This window comes from Nycticebus coucang, chromosome 24, assembly GCF_027406575.1.
Source record: "Nycticebus coucang isolate mNycCou1 chromosome 24, mNycCou1.pri, whole genome shotgun sequence".
Lineage (NCBI taxonomy): Eukaryota > Metazoa > Chordata > Mammalia > Primates > Lorisidae > Nycticebus > Nycticebus coucang.
The window spans coordinates 2,249,284-2,271,588 of record NC_069803.1 but is presented as its reverse complement, the minus strand read 5'-3'; the positions used below and the strand labels follow the sequence as shown (position 1 = coordinate 2,271,588).

The 22,305-nt window shown below is 39.0% G+C and overlaps 1 protein-coding gene across 1 annotated transcript in view; it reads left to right on the top strand.

Annotated features, from left to right (window-relative positions):
* ADAM32 (ADAM metallopeptidase domain 32) overlaps positions 1-22,305 on the top strand; it is a 380,224-nt gene that overhangs the window by 50,850 nt on the left and 307,069 nt on the right. The window lies entirely within an intron of this gene.

Genomic DNA, 22,305 nt, shown 5'->3' with positions numbered 1-22,305 from the left:
CTCCCCCTCACACCTTTCCCTCCTCCTCCACTCCATACTAAACTACATTTGTGTTTTATTGTTCATATGAGTATGTAACTGTTTATATATTAGTTTCATATTAGTATGGAGTACATTGGATATTTATTTTTCCATTCTTGTGATGCTTTACTGAGAAGAATGTATTTCAACTCCATCCAGGTGAACATAAAATATGTAAAGTCTCCATCTTTTTACAAACATTCTTGCATGAATGTCTTTCTGGTGAAATGATTTTTGTTTTTCTTGATAGATACCTAGTAATAGGATTACAGGATCGAATGGAATATCAACTTTTAGTTCTTTGTGGATTCTCCATACTTCTTTCCATAAAAGTTGTATTAGTTTGCAATCCCACCAGCAGTGTAGAAGTGTTCTATTCTTTCCACATCCATGCCAGCATCTGCAGTTTTAGGATTTTGTGATGTGGGCTAATATTACTGGAGTTAGGTAATATCTCAGAGTGGTTTTGATTTGCATTTCTCTGATGATTAAAGATGATGAGCATTTTTCTGTGTGTTTGCTGCCGTTCATCTGTCATATTTGAAGAAGTTTCTTTTCAAGTCTCTTGCCCACTTATAGAAGAGTTGTTTGTTCTTTTCTTATTGTCCAATTTGAGTTCTCTGTAGATTCTAGTTGCCAGACCTTTGTCAAATTCATAACATCTAAAAATCTTCTCTCATTCAGAAGGCTGTCTGTTTGTTTTGTTTGTGGTACCCTTAACTGCAAAAGCTACTTAGCTTGATCAAATCCCAGTTATTTAATTTTGGTGCTTGATTAATCCCAGTTATTTAATTTTTCCAGCAATTGCCAGGAGCGACTTTATCATAAAGTTTTTTCCCAGGCCACTTCAAGAATTTCCCCCACACTCTCTTCTAGAATTTTTATTGTTTCATGTCTTAAATTTAAATATTTTATCCAGCGAGAATCAATTTTTGTCAATGGTGAGAGGTGTGGGTCCAATTTCAGTCTTCTACATGTGGCTAACCAGTTCTCCCAGCATTATAAGGATTCTTTTTGCCAGTGCTTGATTTTGTTAGGCTTATCAAAGTTAAACGTAACAATGACTATGTGTGGCTGGGTTCATCTCTAGATTCTCTATTCTATTCCATAGATCTACATCTCTATTTTTGTGCCAGTACTATGCTGTTTTAATCACTGCAGACTTGTAGCATAATCTGAAATCTGGCAACGCGATGCCTTCAGATTTGTTTTTATTTCTAAGAATTGTATTTGCTATTTGGTTTTTTTATGATTTTATATGAACCAAAGCACTATTTTTTCAAGTTCTTTAAAGTATGACATTGGTGCTTTGATGAGGATTGCATTAAATTTATAGATTGTTTTGGGGTAGTATGGACATTTTAACAATGTTGATTCTACGCAACCATGAGCATGGTATGTTTTTCCATTTGTTACCCTCTTAAGCTATTTATTTTCTCAGGGTTTCATAGTTCTCTTTATAAAGATCTTTCATGTCCTTTGTAAGATAAATTACCAGGTATCTCCTCTTTTTTGGCACTATTGCAAAATGAATAGAGTCTTTGATTTTGTTCTCAGCTTGAATATTATTGGCATATACTAAGGCAACTGGTTTCTGGGTACTAATTTTATATCCCAAGACACTGCTATATTCCTTGATCATGTTTAAGAGCTTTGGAGTTGACTCCCTGGGGTTTTCCAGTTATAAGATCATGTCACCTACAAAGTGCAAGAGTTTGGCCTCCTCTGTCTACATTTGAATACCCTAATCTCCTTCTCTTGTAAGACTTCTAGCACGAAGTTGAATAGCAGTGGGCATCCTTGTCTAGTTAACAAATCTGAGTGGAAATACTTACAGTTTTACTGCATTCAATATAATATTGACTGTGGGTTTGCTGTAGATGGCCTCTATCAATTTAAGGAATATCCCACCTAAGCCTATTTTCTCGAGTAATTGTTGTTGTTGTTGTTCCAGGTTTATTAAAATATTACAGCACAGCAGAGAGATTCAAACAGTTCCATGTGGTGTTTTGCAATTCATCCCAGCTGTAGGCTGAGAGACCTGGATGTTGGATGGACTACCAAAGTCCAAAAGCTTCAGCATTTCCTTATTGTATGGATATACATCAGTGATCTGATCCAGGGCTGAGACCTCAGGGACATATTTATCTCTCCTATCTCTCTCCTCCTCCTGCAGCTTGATGGAGATGCCTCTCACATAGCCCCTCTGGATCTGTTTCATCAGGTGTTTCACATAACCTGATATCTTTCGGTGGAGCTCTTCCTGGGAATGATGTTGATCTCCTTGCACATGTGCTTGTTCATGTGCAAGTGTTTGTCCAGATGCATGTAGTACTTCTTGATGATGATCTGGGCCACCTTCTTCATGGTTATGGTGTGAATGTGGCCCATTTTGGCAGGTCCTTGGTAAAAAAGAGTTCTTTGGTGTTTGTATCATGAAAAGATGCTGGATGTTATTAAAAGCCTTTTCTGCATCAGTTGAGAGAATCATATGGTCTTTGTTTTTGATTTTATTTAAGTGGTGAATTATATTTATGGATTTACATATGTTGAACCAACTTTGTGTCTCTGGGATAAAACCTACTTGATCTGAGATGGGGCAGAGCATGATGCCCCCCCCAGTGGATGGGAAAGATGTTTAGCTGAGCTCTCCTGGAACAATAGGTGAGAGCAAATGGGCTAGATCATACCCAGATTGGAATATTGGTGTGGAGTGGTAGTTTGGGTTTGTAGTGAGGTGGCGGATTACTGGACTTTAGAGTGTAAACGGGAGCTTTGGAGACTGCCAGGCAAGTTTTTGTGAGCCTTCCCTGGCCACAGCAGCAGTGGCAGTGGTGGTGACAGCAGCCAAGCCCCCCCTATGGAGGTCCCAGAAGAAGCTTATTGCAATTTTCGGTTTTTGGGGAAAGGTAGGCATTGAGAGGAAAGATTGGTGAAATGCACTCCCCAGTGGAATTTGGTGGCCAGAGTGAGATACTGTCTGGAGCCACCTGCTGCAGTTTGGCAGTGGGTGAGACATCCATATGGGGAAAGTTCTGGACAGGAGGCCGCCATTGTCATGAAATTCTCCAGATTGTTGGGTTGGCAGGCCTCTTGCTGCGGGCCTAAGATGCAGTGGTCTGAGTTCTGCATGCAGGAAGCTGTCCTACACTCAGGACAAGCCCATGATCTCTTGCACTCTATGGGAACTATTATAGGGGGAATCTGTGAGACCTGCTTCTGAAGATTTTTTTGAAAACTGTGGAATTACAGATCGGCAGGAACTGGGTCCCAAGTGGGTAAACGGGTGATCACCAAGAACAATTTAGCTGGGAAACAGGGATAAGACTGGGAACCAGAGAGAGGCTAACAGCGGCATTGTTCATCCCCCAAATTCACGATGCCACCTGTTGTCCATAAAGTGTATTGCAACATAAATATATTCCTACAAAAGCCAGATCCCTACGTCATTATGTGTATGTTCTTATATATACATATAAAAATAATTTTGCTGTTGTTGTTGCTTTTTTCCTTTTCTTGTTTTTCTTTCCTGTAGGAGTCATCATTAATTTTTTTTCTCTCTCTCTTCTTTCCTTACTCTTTTGGGTACCAAGATTGCTTACATCAGGCTATTTGAGCTTTTACTTTTCTTTCTTTTTGCTTTTTAAATCTTGTTTCATTGTGTTTTGTTTTTTGCTAAGTTGTCTAGTTGGCTGTTTCCCTAACTTCCATTTTTAAATTCAATAAGAGCAAGGGCCCCTGTATTTTTTTCTATCTGTTTTTTGGTTGCAGAACTTTAGCTTGATTTATTCTCTCTCCTTACTTCACTCCTCCTCATTTTCTCAGATAATAGAAACTCTTCTACTCTTCTAATCTTTCCCACATAATGGGCTTCTGCATCAGCTAAGATATCCCTCCCCCACTTTTTTTCTTTCTTCCTGGACTGTTGTCTTTCTCCTCTCTTTTTTTATTCCTTTTCTCTCCCTCTCCTTTATTTGATTCAATGGTATTTTTAATTTCCTTTGTATATTCTTTTGTTTAAATATTTCTTGCTTTTTTCACCCCTTTATTTATTTTTATTTTATTTTTTGTTTCTGTCTTCATTTTACTTCACCCTTTCTTTGCCTAGGGCAGTGGGACGCAGTTGTGGTCTGGCAGGCAGACTGCAGCAGTAATCATGGCTCAACTAGGCTAGGAAAACTCTGTACTGGCCCTGGGTAGAAAGTATTAGGAAGGCCATGCAGCTGAACTTTTATATTTTTCTTTTTTGTTGTTTTTCTTCTCTATCTCCACTCGTTTCCCTTCTTCTTTCCTGTGTTTGCTCTTTTTCTGTTCTTTCTAATTTTGGCAGAATAAGAGTCTTAGTGTGTTCAGGCTTTTAAGGAGAGCCTGAGTTAGAGGAACCCACCCATCTCACATCCTCAAAACCCTTGAGCTGTAGACGTGGCCTTAGCACTGGGCTGAACAATAACATTTCTCCTATCACTCTTATCTTTCCTTCTTGTCCTCCTTCTCTCCTATTCTTCAATTTTCTTCTGTCATTCTCCCTTTCCCCCTTTTTCTTTTCTTTCATCCTTTTTATTTCTTTTTATTTTCCCTTACTCTTTCCTTGTTTCCTCCATTTTTTTCTTTCCTCTTACTTCTCCTTGCTTCCTTCAACCCTTCTCTGCCTTCTGACCCCATACCAAGAGGTGTCTTCATCACCTAAACTCTGAGACAAGGTAACTTGAAGCAAAGGAGGAAGTGATAAGGAAAAAGGTCCACAAAGAAGTGAGTAAAAAGAAAGCACACATGAAGAAGTACCAAAAGAATAATTCAGGCACCATGAAGAACCAAAATAGAGCAACTCCTCTAAGGAACTATGAGACAATTTTAACAGAAGACTTCTTCTATAAAGAAGTAATGGATTTGACAGAAAGGGAATTTAAAATATGGTAGATTAAGACAATAAAGGGATTGGATGAGAAAATGGAAAGACAGAATCAAAAGTCAGATGAGTGATATGTAGAATATAGAAAAGATATGGATGAGCTTAGAGAAATGAAGGAGACAATCAGAATTTAAAGAAGTTGTAGTATCAGAAATAGATTAGATCACGGAGAAGAAAGAACATCAAAGTTAGAGGATAAAGTATTTTAGTTAACACAGACAGTTTCAAAGTCAGAAAAGAACAAAAAGGAAGCAAATCAGGCACTTACAGAATACAAGACATGATGAAACCTTCAAACATATGGATAATAGGATTCCCTGAAGGGGAAGAAGATTGTCCTAAAGGTATGGAAGCCCTACTGGAAACTATCATAAGTTAAAACTTCTCATGTTTTACTAAGGATCCTAACACACTCTTTCAGATGGATGTCAAGCCCTGGGTCATCTCAACTCGAACAGAACCTATCCAAGGCACATTGTAATGAACCTGTCCAAAGTCAAGATGGAGAAAATTCTACAAGCAGCTAGGATAAGCACCAATTAACCTACAAAGGCAGAGCCATTAGGATGACAGCAGACATTTCAACCAAAACATTCCGAGCCAGAAGAGTATGGTCATCTACCTTCAATATCCTTAAACAAAATAATTTTCATCTCAGAATCCGTATCCTGATAAATGTCACTTCAAAATTGATGGAGAAATAAAATCTTTTGCTGATATACAAGCACTGAGGAAATTCATCATAACAAGACCAGCTCTACAGGAAATACTTAGACTGATTCTCAACTGAACATTGACTGAGTGATACTTAGACCCATTCTCATCTGAACACCACAATATACCACCACCAAAGTCAACACCTAGAAGCAAAGGCCAGAGCTTAACTTTCACAATGGCACAAAGGATAAAATCACAAAACAAACTTTCTCATAATAAGATGAATAGAATTCTACCACACTTATCCATACTTTCAATAAATGTCAATGGATTGAACTCTCCACTGAAGAGACACAGGCTGGATGATTGGTTAAAAAAACACAAGCCATCTACATGCTGTCTGCAGCAGACAAACCTTGCCCTGAAAGACAAATCAAGACTCAGGGTGAAGGGATGGAAAACAGTGTATCAAGCAAATGGAAATCAGAAGAAAGGAGGGATTGTAATCGTATTCTCAGATACAAGTGGATTCAAAGCAACTTCAGCTAAGAAAGAAAAAGATGGACACTTTGTACCAGTGAAAGGAACAATACAACAAGAAGACATCTCAATTTTAAACATATATGCACCTAATTTAAATGCTCCCAGATTTATGAAACAGACCTTGAGGGGTCTGAGCAATATGATATTCTATAATGCCTTGATAGTCGGAGACTTCAACAGCCCTCTGACACAACTGGACAGATCCACTAAACAGAAACTAAACAAGGATACAAAGGACTTAAACGTGACCCTAGAACAAATGTGAGTAATAGACATATACAGAACACACCATCCCAAAGCAAAAGAATATTTTTTTCTCATCAGTTCATGGCACGTACTCCAAAATAGATCATATCCTAGGTTACAAATCAAACCTCAGCAAAATTAAAGGAATAGGAATTATACTATGTCTCGTCTCAGACCACAGGCTATAATGGTGCAGCTCAACTCTAACAATAAGTCATCCCTGCACAAAGTCTTAGAAACTAAACAACATTTTGCTGAATGATAGTTGGGTTAAGGAAGAGATAAAAGAGTAATTTTTTAATTTCCTCAAACATAACAACAATGAAAATACAAGTTACCAAGGGGATACACCACAAGCAATCCTGAGAGGAAAATTCATTGTGCTAGATGCCTACCTTCAAAAAATAATAAGTGAGTGCATCAGCATACTCACAAACCATCTGAGGGAATTGGAAAAAGATCAATCAAACCCTAAACACAGCAGAAGAAAGGAAATAGACAAAATTAAATCAGAGATTAATGAAATTGAAAACAAAAAAAAATCATTCTGAGAATTAACAAAACAAAAAGTTGGTTTTTTGAAAAATAAATAAAATAGATAAACCTTTGGCCAGATTAAGTGGACACAGAAAAGCACTAGTAACCTCAATAGGGAATGATAAAGGGAAAATAACAACACATGCCACAGAGATACAAGAGATTATTTCTGAATACTATGAGAAACTCTATGCCTAGAAATTTGACAATGTAGAGGAAGTGGATCAATTTGTGGAATCACACCCTCTCCCTAGTATTAATCAAGAAGAAATTGATCTTCTGAACAGACTAATTTTCAAGTAATGAGATCAAAGAGACAATAAAAAACCTCCCAACATCAAAATGCCCTGCTTGGAGGATCTGTCCAGTCTGCTAGTGGAGTGTTAAAATCTCCAACTATTATAGTGCAAGAAAATATTATATCGTTTATATCAGTTAGGGTTTGTTTTATAAATGGAGAACATTTAGGTAGGGTGTATAAATGTTAATTATTGAAATCTCTTCATGTTGTGTGCTTCCTTTGACAAGTATGTAATGTCCATCCTTGTCTTTCCTTATTTTTATTGGTTTAAATCCTATTGTATCTGTAAGTAATATTGCAACCCCAGGTTTTATTTTGCTTTCCATTTGCCTGGATTACTGTTGCCCATCCCTTCACCCTGAATCTTGTTTTATCCCTAGAGGGAAGGACAGTTTTTTGGAGGTAACAGACATCTGGCTTGAGTTTTTGTATACAGTCAGCCAGCCTGTGCCTCTTTAGAGGAGAATTCAAGCCATTCACATTAAGACAATTGATAGGTATGGTGCGGATTTAGTCATCTTGTTTTTCAGAGGTCTAGAGCTTATTTTTATCTTTTTCACCATTGTGGAAGCTATGCTTTGTACTTTAATTTTTGGGTGAGTTTAGTGGTGGACTATCATGCTGGCCATTATGAAGAATGGGTCTGAATACTTCCTGTAGAACTGGTCTAGTCATAGCAGATTTTCTCAACATGTGGATATCAGTAAAGTATTTGATTTCGATATCATAAATGAAACTCAATTTAGCAGGATATAGGATCCTGGGCTGAAAATTCTTTTAAGAAGATTGAATCTTGATGACCATTGTCTTCTGGCTTGAAAAGTTTCAGCTGAAAGATCTGCAGTCATCTTGATATTTTTACCATTGTAAGTAATACTTTTCTTATGCCTGGTTGCTTTCAGGATTTTCTCCTTCATATTTACATTGGCAAAATTAATTATAATGTGTCTAGCAGATGGTTTGTTTGGATTTCTGGGCTCATGCTGGGGTTCTGAACTGTCTACTATCTGAATTTCTGTGTCTCTTGTAATACTTGGGAAGTTCTCCACCACAAGGTCTTGGAGTAGAGATTTTGTGCATTTGGGACAATCTTCTCCTTCAGGATTCCCTTTTATTCAGATGTTTTAATTTTTGGAATTATCCCATAACGTTCTCAGGGAGTATTCTGTTATTGTTCTCCATTTTTCTGTTTCTTCGAATGCTTGGGATAGTTCAAAAGTCTTATCTTCATTTTCTGAGATTCTTTCTTCTCCCTGTTTGACTATATTTCTGAGGGTCTCTACTGAGTTTTGAAGCTCCTTGAATGCCTTTTTCACTTCCTTAAGCTCTGCTATCTCTTTTCTGATCATGTCCATATCCTTGATGACTTTGTCTTTGAATTCATTAATTTCTTGGGACAACTTCTGAACTATTTTTTGGTCTTCTTCTTCTTCCTTTCTTTCTTATTTCTTCTTCTTTTGTAGAGACAGAGTCTCACTTTATCACCTTCAGTAGAGTGCGGTGGTGTCACACTGCTCACAGCAACCTCCAACTCCTGGACTTAGGCAATTCTTTTGCCTCAAGCCTCCTGAGTAGCTGGGACCACAGGCGCCCACCACAATGCCCAGCTATTTTTTGGTTGCAGTTTGGCTGGGGCTGGGTTTGAACCCACCATTCTTGGTATATGGGGCTGGCACCCTACCCACTGAGCCACAGGTACTGTTATATTTTTTGGTTTCCAATTCTATTTTTTCTTCCATTGTACTCACCTTATTTGCCATCCATATTCTGAATTGTATTTCTGACATTCATCAATTTCTCTGTGGATGGTATTTTCTATTGCATCTCCTTTGAAATCCCTGGGGGAGTTGATCTGCTCTGATTTTTCATGATTTCTGAGTTCTTTTGCTGATTCTTCCCTGTGAGTATTTTCAGCTTCTTCCTTTTTAAAAATATGTTAATTATACTTTTTTAGTGGAATTGATAGGTTGTCCCTGGGTATTTGTTGAGAGATAATCTAATAGGGGACCCTTTTGAAGCACTGTACTAACCTATTTGGTAATTAAATCTGTCTGGGTAACACTGGCTTGGAAGGCTCCAGGAACTTGAGCTAACCACTAAGCTGGAGCTTTGTGGTTTTGATTTATCCTCATAAATCAAAGGCTGACCCCCTTGCAGCCTCACAGAGGTCCCTTTCAGGGTTATAGCCAGGGATTCTGAGGGCCTGCTTGGTGTGATAGTGCAGGCTGGCTTTGTCTTGATGTCAGCCTGCTCTCTATTCAATCCTAAGTAGTTTCAGTATTATGCTGGAATCTCTGCTGGGAAAAGATACAGACACCTTAAGCCTTGCCCCCACCAGGGATAGCTGGAGGAGGGTAATCTGCAGATAGACCTGCTGAATCTTCCCCTTACTGTTGCAATGCCACCACTGCTCTAACAAAGGCAGAAAAGTCATGAATTGGCATCCCCAGACAGCAGGTCCATGGGGACAAGAATCAGTGACAGCACTGGCCCAGATCTCCAGTCAAAGTCACTCAGGCACTGGGGGCCACTCATCTATTTGAACTTAGTGGTTGGCCTGGCAGGCTGAAAACAGAAATCTGTGGGTAGATCTGCCTGAGAATTCCTGAGGAGCTAGAGAAGGGTGTTTTCTAGTGGGAAAGAAAAATAGGAAAGTTTGCTCCTCTAATCACTGAAGTTAGGACAGTGGCACTGTTTTCACACTGTAGTTTGACCACCTACAGAATGCCCAGGCCTCTCAGAGAACTGACCAAACACTCTGGCCTCTGCAGAGGGTAGTCCTTCAGGCAACTAGGATGGGAGGGGAGGGTGAGCTGTGTGCACAGGATTGCAGGAAAATATTTAGTCATTTTTGTGCCAGGAAGGATGGGGCCTAGGCTCAGCAGTCGGACCTCACTGGTGAAGGAGGACTGGGACTTACTGGCTCTCTCCTGTGAAGTAAGGTGAGAATACTTTTGTTCCCTGCTCCCAGGAAAGCCCACTACCAAACTTCCATTTAGGGCAGGGGTCTCCTGTCCTCTTGGCACTGTGCTCCTTACCTGATCTTTGGTGTTTTTCTTCTTGCCACTTGACTCAGCTTGAATGATGTGCACCTCACTTTCTTCTCTCTATGCTTAACTCCTCACTTGCAGCTTCTCTGAGTCCACTTCTGCCTGATATCTCTCCCTCTGAATAAGAGCCTCTGGTAAAAACTTCTAGTTTCCTATCTTGATTCCTACCCTAATTGAGGCATTTTTACTTATTTAGTTTTGAGCTTGTTCATTGATCTTGACTTCTAGTATCAGATAGGTTCAAGAAAAGTTATGAGGCCAGCGTGAGGGTTCATGGCTGTTATCCCAGCACTCTGGGAGGCCGAAGAGGGTGGATTGCTCAAGGTTCAAGACCAGCCTGAGGAAGTGTGAGATCCCATCTCTAAAAAATAGCTGGGCATTGTGGCAAGTGCCTGTAGTCCCAGATACTTGGGAGGCTGAGGGATTGCATGAGCCCAAGAGTTTGATATTGCTGTGAGCTATGATGCCATAGCACTCTATCAAAGGTGACAAAGTAAGACTGTCTCAAGAAAAAAAAAAAAGAAAAGAAAAGTTATGATTTTGTAGATTAGTTGGCTTTTTCTTGTTGTTAATCTAGGCATGCACTCTTTCCAGATTTTCTACATCTTAAGCAATATTCTCCAGTATTTTAACTGCACATGGAGGATTTATAAAAATAAAACATAAACTTAGTTATAAAGATAGTCTCAGAAAAGTGTCCAGAGATTGAAATGAGACTTTTATTTGTGACTCCAATACAATTACATTATGAATCAATGATAAAAAAAATAACAAACAAATTCAAGTGTTTGTATATTTGGAAATTAGACTCACAATGATACTTCTGAATAACCCATGACTCATGGAAGCAATCATACTAGAAATTTGAAAATAGCTTTTTTTTTTTTTTTTTTTTTTTTTTTTTTTGAGATGGAGTCTCACTTGGTCATGCTGGGTAGAGTGCCATGGTGTCTTAGCTTACCTCAACCTCAAACTCTTTGGCTTAAGTGATTCTCTTGACTCAGCCCCTTGAGTAGCTTGGACTACAGGCACACGCCACCATGCCCAGCTCATTTTTTAATTTTTAGTAGATAGGGAGTTTTGCTCTTGCTCTGGCTGTTCTCTTAACAGCTGAACTCAAGGAATCCTCATGCCTTGGCCTCCCAAAATGGTAGGATTACAGGTATGAGCCACTGCGTCTGGCCTGAAAATAGTTTTAACTAAATGATAGAGACATTTATGGATCTAAATGTACATATTAGAAAAGAAAAATTAGAAATAAAAAAAGCAAAGCATCTACCTCAGAAGGTAGAATGGAAAAGGAAAATAGAAAGAAAGAAAGGAAGGATAGAATTAAAAAAGGTAATAGCCAAAACCAATCAATATAAGAAAAAGCATATGAGCTTGGAAATGTCCAATAAAATGGAAAACTTCTGAAGATACTGGTTAAAAAAGGGAAAGAATGAGTAATACATTATTATGAGGAATATTTTTTTTTGTAGTATATCGTTTTTATTCTCTTCTCATTTATTTATATATATATATATATTTTAGTTATTTTCTTAGTGGTTACCCTTGATATTATCATTTCACACGTATAACGTAAAACAATCCTAGTTTAACACCAATTAACCTTTTATAGAATATAAAAACTCTGCTTCTTTAATCACAAATCATATCTTTATGCATTGTATTCCCATTAACATAGATTTATAATTATTTTATGCAGTTTATTTTAAATAATTTGGGAAAAAGAGAGGCATTGCAAACCAAAAAATGTAATAATATTGGTATCTGTATTTACCTTCACAGTGTTCTTCATTTCTTTTATTGCTTGGGGTTACTATTGTGCTTTCATTTTGGACTGAAAGACTGCCTGTAGAATTTCTTGTAGGGCAGTGTATTGGTTTCATAGGGCTGCCAGAATGTAGTACCAGGACTGACTGGAGTAAAAAATAAACATTTAATTTTTCACAGGAGGCTAGAAATGTGAGGCCCTTTTTTTGGGGTCTTATTAGATAAACATCTTTTCCCTGTGGCTTCACATGCTCTTCTGTGTGTGATTGTGTTCTAATTTTATTTTCTTATACAGATGCCAGTTACATTTTATCAGGGCCTATTCCAAAGACCTATTTACCTTTTAAAATGTCCTATCTCCAAATATAATGCCATTCTGAAGTACTTGGGGCTAGGATTTAAATATATAAATTTTTGTGGTACATAGATCAGCCTCTAACAGGTAGATTTCTACCAATCAGCTCCTCAATTTTTGTTTATCTGGAAATGTCTTCATTTTTCCTTCATTTTTAAAGGATATTTTTGTCAGACATAGAATTCCTGGTTGATTTTTTTCTTTCAGCACTAAATTTCATTCATTGTCTCTGGCCTCCATGATTTCTAATAAGAAATTAGACATTAGTATATTACTGAGGATCCCCTGTTTGTGATTAGCTACTCTCTCTTGCTGTTTTTATGGTTCTCTTTTTATCATTGGCTTTTTGACAGTTTAATTATAATGTGTGTTTGTGTGGATTCCTTTGAGTCTATTCTAATTGGAGTTCATTGATCTTCTTGGATATGTAAACTCATGTCTTTCATCAAATTTGAGAAGTTTTTGCCCATTGTGGGTTCAGATTGTTTTTCTGCCTTTTTCTTTTTCTCATTATTTGGTGATTCCCATTATGCATAAATTCTTATGCTTAATGGTGTTTCACAGAACTGTTTGTTTTTCTTTATTCTTTTTTAAAATTGTGCTCCTCATGGTGAATGATATTGATTGATTTGTTGTGAAGTTTGTCGACTCTGCTAAAATCTGTCATTTAATCCCTTTGGAGAATTTTTATTTGGATTTGTACTTTTCAGGTTCAGAGTTTCCTTTTGTAGCCTCCTATATTTTTATTGATATTCTCCATTTGTTGTGGCATCATTCTTCTGGTTTCCTTTAGTTCTTTGTCCATGGTTTTCCTTACTCTTTGAGTACACTTAAAACAGTTAATTAATAGTTTTTTCCAGTAAGTCGAAAGTCTGGGGTTCCTTGGGGGCACTTTCAATTTCTTTTTTGTGTGAGAATGGGTCATAATTTGTTGTTTCTTTCTTTCTTTTTTTTCTTTTTTAGAGACAGAGTCTCACTTTGTTGCCCTCGGTAGAGTGCTATGGCATCACAGCTCACAGCAACCTCCAGCTCTTGGGCTTAGGTGATTCTTTTGCCTCAGGCTCCCATGTAGCTGGGACTACAGGCACCTGCCACATGCCCGGCTATTTTTTTGTTGCAGTTTGGCTGGGGCTGGGTTTGAACCTGCCACCCTCGGTATATGGGGACAGCGCCCCACTCACTGAGCCATAGGTACTGCCCACTTTGTTGTTTCTTTTTATGTCTTATACTTTTTTTGTTGTTGTTGAAGACTGAACAGTTTGAGTATTTTGAAGCGATGATGCTAGAAATCAGATTTTCCCTTGCTTCCCAGGAGGGTTTGTTTTTTGCTGCTTGTTGTGGGTCGTGGTTGTTTATTTGCTGACTTTCCTAAAGTAATGTTTTGTTAAAAATATTCCTATTTAAGTTGTCACCTAGTGATTTTGAAGAGATTTTTTTTTTTTGCAGTTTTTGGCCGGGGCTGGGTTTGAACACGCCACCTCCTGAATAGGGGGCTGGCGCCCTACTCCTTTGAGTCACAGGCACCACCCTGGCCAAATTTTTTTTTTTATTATTAAATCATAGCTGTGTACATTAATGCGATTATGGGGCACCATATACTAGTTTCATAGACTATTTGGCACATTTTCATCACTCTGGTTAACATAGACTTCCTGGCATTTTCTTAGTTACTGTGCTAAGACATTTACATTCCACATTTATTAAGTTTCACATATTCACATATACCCTTGTAAGATGCACTGCAGGTGTAATCCCACCAACCCCCACCCTCCACCTCTCTCCCCACTCCCTCCCATCCCTTTCCCCCTTCCCCCTATTCTTAGGTTGTAACTGGGTTATAGCTTTCATGTGAAAGCCATAAATTAGTTTCATAGTAGGGCTGAGTACATTGGATACTTTTTCTTCCATTCTTGAGATACTTTACTAAGAAGAATATGTTCCAGCTCTATCCACGTAAACATGAAAGAGGTAAAGTCTCCATCTTTCTTTAAGGCTGCATAATATTCCATGGTGTACATATACCACAATTTATTAATCCATTCATGGATCAATGGGCACTTGGATTTTTTCCATGATTTAGCAATTATGAATAGGGCTGCAATAAACATTTTGGTACAAGTATCTTTGTTATGGTGTGATTTTTGGTCTTCTGGGTATATGCCTAGTAGAGGAATTATAGGATTGAATGGCAGATCTATTTTTAGAGCTCTAAGTGTTCTCCATACATCTTTCCAAAAGGAATGTATTAATTTGCATTCCCACCAGCAGTGTAGGAGTATTCCCTTTTCTCCACATCCACACCAACATCTGTGGTCTTGGGATTTTGTGATATAGGCTAATCTTACTGGAGTTAGATGATATCTCAAAGTAGTTTTGATTTGCATTTATCTGATGATTAAAGATGATGAGCATTTTTTCATATGTCTGTAGGCTGTGCGCCTGTCTTCTTCAGAGAAGTTTCTCCTCAAATCCCTTCCCCAACCTGCGTTGGGCTCCTTGTTCTTTTTTTGCTTATACTTTTGAGTTCTCTGTGGATTCTGGTTATTAAACCTTTGTCGGATACATAACCTGCAAATGTCTTCTCCCTTATTGAGGGCTGTCTGCTTGCTTTACTTACTGTGTTCTTGGCTGTGCAGAAGCTTTTTAATTTGATCAGGTCCCAATAGTGTATTTTTGAAGCTACTTCAATTGCCCGGGGGGTCCTCCTCATAAAATACTTGCCCAGACCAATTTCTTCAAGGGGTTTCTCTTCTAGTATTTTTATAGTTTCATGCCTTAAGTTTAAATCTTTAATCCAGTGAGAGTCTATCTTAGTTAATGGTGAAAAGTGTGGGTCCAGTTTCAGGCTTCTACAGGTTGCCAGCCAGTTCACCCAGCACCATTTGTTAAATAGGGACTCTTTTCCCCACTGAATGTTTTTAATTGGCTTGTCAAAGATTAAATAACAGTAAGTAGCTGTATTCATCTCTTGGTTCGTATTCTGTTCCAGACATCTACTTCTCTGTTTTTGTACCAGTACCATGCTGTTTTGATCACTATCGATTTGTATTATAGTCTGAGATCCAGTAACATGATTCTTCTGGCTTTATTTCTATTTCTGAGTAATGTCTTGGGTATTCGAGGTTTTTTCTGATTCCATATAAAACGAAGTATTGTTTTTTCAAGCTCTTTAAAGTACAACAGTGGAGTTTTAATAGGGATTGCGTTAAAATTATATATTGCTTTAGGTAATATGGACATTTTAACAATGTTGATTCTTCCCAGCCACGAGCATGGTATGTTTTTCCATTTATTAACATTTTCAGCTATTTCTTTTCTTAGAGTTTCATAGTTCTCTTTATAGAAAATTTTCACGTCTTTTGTTAGATAAACTCCCAAATATTTCATCTACTTTGGCACTACTGTGAATGGAATAGAGTCCTTAACTGTTTTTTCAACTTGACTATTGTTAGTATATATAAAGGCTACTGATTTATGAATGTTGATTTTGTAACCTGTTATGCTGCTGTATTCCTTGATCACTTCTAAAAGTTTTGTAGTAGAATCTCTAGTGTTTTTCAGATATACAATCATATCATCTGAGAAGAGCGAAAGTTTGATTTCTTCTGACCCTATATGGATACCCTTGATTGCCTTTCTTTCCCTAATTGCGGTGGCTAAAACTTCCATTACAATGTTAAAGAGCAATGGAGACAATGGGCAGCCTTGTCTGGTTCCTGATCTGAGTAGAAATGATTTCCATTTAACTCCATTCAATATGATATTGGCTGTGGGTTTGCTGTAGATGGCCTCTATTAGTTTGAGAAATGTCCTTTCTATACCTATTTTCTTAAGTGTTCTGATCATGAAGGGATGCTGGATATTATCAAAAGCTTTTTCTGCATTGATTGAGAGATCATGTGGTCTTTGTTTTTTGATTTGTTTATGTGCTGAATTATACTTATAGATTTATGGATGTTGAAGCAGCCTTGAGATTCTGGTGTAAAACCGACTTGGTCATGATGTATAATTTGTTTCATGCGTTGCTGTATTTGGTTTGTTAGGATCTTGTTGAATATTTTTGCATCTATATTCATTAGTGATATTGGTCTATAATTTTCTTTTCTTGTTGAGTATTTTCCTGGTTTGGGTATTAGGGTGATGTTTGCTTCATAGAACATGTTGGGTAGTCTTCTTTCTTTTTCTACCTTTTGGAACAAGTTGAGTAAGATAGGTACTAATTCCTCTTTAAAGGTTTGGTAGAATTCTAATGTAAAACCATCTGGTCCCGGGCTTTTCTTTTTAGGGAGGTTTTGTATGGTTGATGCTATTTCCGAACTTGATATGGGCCTGTTCAACATTTCCACTTGATTCTGGCTAAGTCTTGGAAGGTGACGTGCTTCCAAGTATTGGTCAATTTCCTTCAGATTTTCATATTTCTGAGAATAAAGTTTCTTGTAGTATTCATTGAGAATTTTTTGAATTTCTGAGGAGTCTGTTGTTATTTCGTCTTTGTCATTTCTGATTGACGAGATTAGAGATTTTACTATTTTTCTCCTGATTAGGTTGGCCAAAGGTTTATCTATTTTATTGATCTTTTCAAAAAAACAACTTTTTGATTTATCGATCTGTTGTATTATTCTTTTGTTTCAATTTCATTTAATTCTGCTCTAATTTTGGTTATTTATTTTCTTCTACTTGGTTTGGGGTTGGAACGTTCTTCCTTTTCCGTTTTTGAGATGTCCCATTAAGTTGTTAACTTCCTCTCTTTTTGTTCTCTTGAGGAAGGCATTCAGTCCTATAAATTTCCCTCTTAGGACTGCCTTTACATTATCCCAGAGGTTCTGATAATTCGTGTCTTCATTGTCATTTTGTTCCAGAAATTTGGCAATTTCCTCTTGATCTCATCTCTGACCCAGCTATCATTCAGCATAAGGTTATTTAACTTCCATATTTTTGTATGAGTTTGCAGATTCCTGTTGTTACTGAGCTCAACTTTTATTCCATGGTGGTCCAAAAAGATGAAAGGAATCATTTGTATTCCTTTAAATTTGCTGAGGTTAAACTTGTGACCTAAGATGTGGTCAATTTTGGAGTATGTTTTGTGGGCTGATGAGAAGTATGTGTATTCAGTTTTGTTGGGATGAAATGTTCTGTAGTTGTCCGTTCACATTAATGGAGAATATTGATAAGTCTGGTGAAATTTTGGGTGTCAAGTTTTTCAAAAGTCCGGTGGACATTTTTAATTGTTTCGCCAGTGTGGAAGTTGGAGTTTGATCCGAAGTTTCTGAGTGAGTTTACTTTTGTGGTGGAGGATTGGGTTGGTCATTATGGAGGATAGGTCTGAGAATGTTCTGAAGAGCTGGTTTGGTTATGGCAAATTTCTTCAACATATGAATGTCATTAAAATATTTAATTTCTCCATCATAAATGAAACTCAGTTTAGCTGGATACAGGATCTGGGGTTGAAAGTTATTTTGTTTTAGGAGATTAAAAGTCAATGACCACCCTCTTCTGGCTTGAAAATTTTCAGCAGAGAGATCTGCAGTCATTCTAATATTCTTCCCTTTGTAGGTAATGTCTTTCTTTCGTCTGGCTGCTTTAAGAATTTTTTCCTTCATATCAACTTTAGTGAAGTTGATTATGATGTGCCTGGGGGATGTCTTATTGGGATTGAGTTGTGCTGGGGTTCTGAAACTGTCTGCTATCTGAATTTCAGAATCTCTAGGCATGTCTGGAAAATTATCTGTCATAATTTCATGGAGAAGGGCCTCTGTGCCTAACAAAGCAACTTCAATAGTTTCAGGGACTCTAATGAGTCAGATATTAGCCTTATTTGAATTATCCCAGAGCTCTCTGAGAGAATGATTCATTTTTGTTCTCCATTTCTCTTCCTCTTTGAGAGTTGGAGAGCGTTCAGAAGCTTTGTCTTCAATGTCAGAGATCCTTTCTTCTGCTTGCTCCACTGTGTTACTGAGGGATTCTACTGTATTTTTCATATCTTTGAGGGCTGCAAATTCTTGCTTCAGTGTGTCTAAGTGTGGTGGTTTTGTCTTTAAATTCGTTGAATTCTTGAGACAACTTTTGAATTTCTCCTCGAGTTCCTAATTTCGACTTTTCAATTGCTGCTTGAAGTTTTAATTCCAAATTTTCCTCCACTTCATTAATCTTGTTTGCAATCCAAATTCTGAATTCGATTTCTGATATCTCAGCGAGTTGTTTGTGAATGGGATCTTCAATTACATCTGCCATATCTTTCCTTGGGGGTGGGGGTGGGGTTGATCTATTCTGGTTATTCATGTTACCAGAGTTTTTCCGCTGATTTTGCCCCATGGTTGTTTTACTCCCTTTGATTTTTCCTCTGGGGCTTTGTTGAGGGCCCGTATAGTGTTGTGGCCTGAGAAACTGGGGCCCTGTCTGGTGTGGTGTGGGTAAGTGGTTCTGTCTTGTTTTCAGCTGGTTTCTGTTCGACCCTAGTGAAACAGATAACCTGGATTGAAGTCTCAGCTGTGGAGAAATATCAGCAATTAAGTCACCTTGCCCACCACAGGCAACAATTGAAAAAGGAAAATCAAACCTTCCTACAACCACTCACCCAGGGCACCACCTGATTTGTCCTCAGGCAATTGGTTCAGTTCAAAAGGTCCAAATCAATTGTCTCAGTCTGCACCTGTCTCGGGCGAGAGAGTTTAAGAGGTCTCTGGGAACTGGATCACAGGGGTCTGGTGACTACTCTGGTATGGCTTGCTCCAGTGCTGCGTGAAGTCAGGAGGAGCCACCCAGCCAATAGATCAGTCTGGGAAGGTTGCTGCCTCCTTCCCCACCATGCACCACTGTCACACCCAGTTACTGATAGGCCTGCAGTTGGCTGACCCTGATGCCTGTAGTGAACTGATACTCCAGAAGTTTGCACCTGCCTGAATCACAAGGAAGTCTGTCAGGCCGCTGTGCTCTGCCTCTCTCTAGCAGGAGGAGGTGAGGCTTGACAGCCTCGGGCACTTGATGAAGGTTGGGGGGGTGTTCACTCAGGTCTTGTCCCGCCTCTGATTAATGCTACTGACAGAACAGAACAGAACAACTTTGCTGTTCCCCTGTAGAAAAGAAGCTGATTTGATTGCCAAATTAGCTTGTCTTTGCTTCTTCAGGTTTGTATTCAGTTAGCTGTCAGTTCTGTCCTGCTGCCTTCCTTTGACTATAGGCTGATGATTCCCTGAGGGCCAGGTGTGTCTTAGGCTCAGTAAAGTGGACCTCTGGGTCAGCCCTGCCCTGGGAGTTTCCCCGGTTTGCAAGGCGATGCTGCCTCAGGCAAATCCTTTATTCACGGCCTCTGGTTGCCCAGGGCGACAGGGTGTGTGGCTTCAGAAAACCTGGGAGTGAGCTGTATTACTGCTAAAAGAGGGCTGCTGTTTTATGCCTCAGGGAGCCGCTCTGGTGTGGTTCTCTCTCAGCCAATAGTCCTCTCTTCGCTCCTGCACCCCAGAGTCTGCACCGATTGGCTGCAGCTCAGGCACTGTCCACACTCCTTGATCAATCGCCCGAGAGTCTGGACTCCTGGGGGACAGGCCTCCAGATCCCAGAGTGAGAGTGGAGGGGAGCACTGGGAGCTCAGGGTCGCAGGTAGATAACACATACAGTTTTACAGTTTTATGCCTGGCCGTATTGTCGCCAAAGGACGGCTGCCGCACTGTGCCTCAGGGAACCGTTGCTCAGGTGCGGTTTCCTCTCAGCCAACTGTCGTCTCCTCCCTCCTGCACCCCAGAGCCAGCACTTATGGGCTGCAGCCCAGGCACTGTCCACACCCTCCGAGAAATCACCCAAGAGTCTGGATTCCTGGGGACAGGCCTCCAGTCCTCAGAGTGAGAGTGGAGGGGAGCACCAGGAGCTCAGGGTCTCAGGCAAAGAACACATATGGTTTTACACAGTTCTATGCCTGGCCGTATTGTCGCCAAAAGATGGCTGCCACACTGTGCCTCAGGGAGCTGCCACTCAGGTGTGGTTCCCTCTCAGCCAACCATCGTCTCCTCGCTCCTGTGCCCCAGATTCAGTGCCAACCAGCTGCAGTCCAGGCACTGTCCACACCCCTCAAGATATCACCCAAGAATCCAAACTCCTGGGGGACAGGCCTCCAGACCCCAGAGTGAGAGTGGAGGGGAGTGCTGGGAGCTCAGAATTTTAGGCAGAGAACATACACAGTTCTACACAGTTTTATGCCTGGCAGGAGAACGCCATGGCACCCTAGTAGGGCAGGTAGGTCCAGTTTTTAGAGCATCTCTCCCATGGAGTGTAGTGGGAGGAACTTTGAACTCTGCCCAATTGTTTGTGGGGCACTCTGAGCCGTTCTCATGGGGGAGGGGACTCCCATCCGCTTGGTGATGGATTTTGTACCTTTTGTTTGTGTCCTTATGGTTGCAGCTCGCCTCAGCGGGGTTGATGTGAGTTCTTCAACCTTCTCTGAATTTTTTTTTTAAATGACTGGTGCCCCCCACCAAAAACAAACAACCCCCAAGCCCCCTGTTTAGTTTTCACAGATTGACTGTATTTGGGCACTCCTGCAACTCTTATTCCAGACGTTTACAACTCTGCCTTGGCTTTTACTCCCATTTCCATATGCCTTAAGGTTAGCCAGAGGAGAAAACTTCATGTCTTATCAAATATTTTCTGAACATGTGCTTACCCTGGGCATATAAGTTGCCTTCTAGATTTCCCAGAATATGCCAGAGATTTTCAAAGCCTTTATTTTCTCTCCCATGTCCTTCCCTAGCCTCTTTCTTCCTGGACTTTTCAGCATGCCTGCTACTTGTTCCCTCGCTATAGGTGGCTGCAGGAAGTGTATTTGCCTTTAAATACTTTTCATAAACAGCATCTTGGAGTCTACTCCAACCCTGCAAATGTTTCGAGGTAGTAGAAACAAAGGAGAGACCTTGAGCAAATTTTGGGGGAGACACTGGACATCTCAAAACACATAACCATATTCTTTTTTTAAATTTCATGTTAATGTGAGAGTACAAACAACTAGGTTATAATATGTGCATTCATTAGGTACAACCATAATTCTTTGAGAACAAGTGGTATCTCTTCCTCTAGTACCTGCAAGCCACATCCAGAATATGGGCTACCATCCTCATGGATGCTGCTGAGCTAGATGGAGGGAAATGGAATGGTAGGTGGGTAAGGTCAAGCACTACTTTCCCCTCTTAAAGAAATTCTTTTTTCTTTAAGGTTTGTCTTGTTCTGTTTTATTTTTTCTGGGGCAATAGGGTGAATAGTCCACCTGATTTTTTTTAAGAAACTTAATTCATTTAAAAAATTTTTATCTTTTATTTTATTTTTTTAAATTTTGAAGCCACCTGTTTTTTACAATCTGGCCAACTGGCCAGATATATGCGAGGGTTCCAAGAGTAGGAGAGCAGTATAAAAGGTGACTTAGACTTAGGATTGGCACAATAGCACTTCCATTGCGTTTATTGGCTTACTGCAATTACAAGGCCCACCCTAGATTGAGAAAGAGAGAGAAAATAATCTCATTTTATGATAGGAGGCACTGCAAAGTCATGTTGCAAAGAACATGGATACAGAAAGGAGTGAAAAAAATGTAACCATTCTTAAAATTCTTAACAACTGTATAACTTACAAAGCAAAAGTTTATTTCTGATATTCAAATGAAATAGGTGGTTAGAAGTGCTAGGTGTTTTGTTTAGTTCACAGACTGTAATATGTTGTAACTTTATAACTAGTGTTTGTATTACTTATATCCAATGCCATAAAACTCAAAGTACTTTCCATTGATAACAACCAATTTGTGAAGCTAGTGAATGATGCCCCATGAATATATCAATGTACACAGCTATGATTTAATTAAAAAAATAATAAAAAAATAAAAATTAAAAAAAATACAAAAAAATAATAATAGTTTATAACATGAAAAAATAAA